Genomic DNA, 2,500 nt, shown 5'->3' with positions numbered 1-2,500 from the left:
TTACCAGGTAACCAGTTGATTCTTAGCCACGTAAAATAAATCTAACCCTTCGGGCCAGCCCTAGGAGAGCTGTTAATCAGCCCAGTGGTCTGGTTAAACTAAGATATACTTTTTTTTTATTCCCCCTAGTCAACCTCAGGGATACGCCTGCAAATATCCTTCGCTCGTAGTTTTTAGCACCGGGATTAGCTGGTACCAAGAAGCATTCACCATCAAGGTTAAAATTCATAGTAATGAGCAACAAGGGTGCAATGTCATCGTCACGACCACGTGGTCCTCCTTGGCGCAATGAGGATCATCAGCTGTGCGTGACCCAACCAGAAGCCATCAGCAGAGAGTTACCGACATAAAGATTAAGAACATATTCTTCTTCTTCTTTAAACGTGCTTTTTCCCATTTTTGTATGGGGTAGGCACGATGCCCTCTTTCGAAAGACTTTGATTTGACTTTGGGGTAGAACGTAGTCTAGATCGGCTCTCATTTTAAAATGTCTTACTTGACTTTTCATCACTACTTGGAACGACGGGAGATATGTTTATAATTACTTTTGCAATTTAGCTAATCGTGAAGGGATTCAGTTATCTAAATATATGTAGATGGATAGTTAGGCTTCTGGTAACTTTTCAAACCGAGGTCATATACACGGTTGCATACAGAAAGGGGCCGTCTTTCCCTACTCCCTAATTTTGAATATGCCGTAGATCAGCAAATAAACCCCAACTCGCTCTTGTGTGATAAGTGAGCCTCATTTCCCCTTTCCCTTTATGTCCATATGTGTGCTAATTACGAGTAGTCTCTTTACACAAAGAGATACTAAGGTTTGAAGTAACTCTTATTCCCGAGCACGTGACGCAGGAATCTCTATCTCGTATCTCTTCTACCCCGTCCGGAGGTTTTTCCCCCCCCTCTCCTCAGCATCATGCTTCTTATCAGGATTTGAAATGCTTTGAAGGTAAGGCCAGGTGCTGTAAAATTACACCCCAAAAAAAAAAAAAAAAATCAAACACAAGACATTGTAGGTTTTGATCATTTTCATACTGACAAATGTATCATCAGCGTACTTGGTATGAGAGTAAGTTTGAGGTGCCTAGTAGAGACTTTTCTCAACTATTGGCATACGCATATACACAAACAGAACTCTAGGAAAAGGTCTCATAGGACAAGAGAAGACTTAAGAAAAATATAACATTATATCATTTAGAGAATTAAAGAGCCAAGTATCAACGAGCAACAGTGGCAAGACGCCATGATATTGGAATAAGGATTTTCTCGTCTGTTGGCTTTTGAAAGGATAAACATCATTATCGAAAAACAACATTTTTCTAGCTTGAGAAAAATATTGGTAAAAAATAAGAAACAGAAATCATTTTGTTCGGGCCACAGCAGTAAAAAAATATTAGCATTTTCTATATATAAATAAATAAAATAGAATACAATTTTATTGTACTGTCGATATGCTGTTTTTTACTTGAAAATAGTCAATGTTATGCTAGCGTCAGGATATTTTATCAAAACACTGAAATGCAATCTTTCTTAATTTTCCAGTGAAAAAACAACATTGTCTATATAAAACTCATTATATTTTCTTTATTGTTTTTACAGTAAATGTTATTATTGTGTAATGCCGAGACAATAACGGAACGATTATATATATATATATATATATATATATATATATATATATATATATATATATATATATATATATATATATATATATATATACACATATATGTGTGTGTATGTATATATATATATATATATATATATATATATATATATATATATATATATATATATATATATATATATATATATATATATACACACACATATATATTATATATATATATATATATATATATATATATATATATATATATATATATATATATTATTAAATATTATTAAAGAGATGAGAAATGTAAAAACAAAATATGCAGTATATATTCATGGAAGCTATTTTGTTTCTCTCTCTCTCTCTCTCTCTCTCTCTCTCTCTCTCTCTCTCTCTCTCTCTCTCTCTCTCTCTCTCTTCTCTGAGGAAATATCTGTTTACCTTTTCACATATTCTGTGAGTTCCATGTTGAAATCGTTTTCCCTCTTCACTAAAACATGTCCCACTGGCACCCTTCCGTGGCCAAGGCTTTAGATTTTCCATGACGAACCCTGGGCTCTTTTCTTTTTCCAGAAGTTTTAGCTCTCAGAGCGAACGCTCCTTTTTGACCCCAAGGCCGGCGAGCAACGTTTCTCTTTTATGTTTTCATCAGGACCAGTACCGAGATGCAATTTATCTGGAAAAGATTGCGTCTCGATATGATAGCTCGTGCTTTGAGATTTCTTACCCCTTTTACTTTTGAATGGATCCCAGCGAATAGTTTTCGTCCAATTTAATACCTATATTGATATACTGCAGAGCAATTGCCTGAAGGATGTTCCGCAGGGGTCGAATCTTTTATGAGATCAAAGCTCTACCGGGGTTGGAGTGCGTAGCAGCCTG

The sequence above is a fragment of the Macrobrachium rosenbergii genome, chromosome 11 (genome assembly GCF_040412425.1).
Source record: "Macrobrachium rosenbergii isolate ZJJX-2024 chromosome 11, ASM4041242v1, whole genome shotgun sequence".
NCBI classification, from domain to species: domain Eukaryota; kingdom Metazoa; phylum Arthropoda; class Malacostraca; order Decapoda; family Palaemonidae; genus Macrobrachium; species Macrobrachium rosenbergii.
This window is presented reverse-complemented; position numbering follows the sequence as displayed.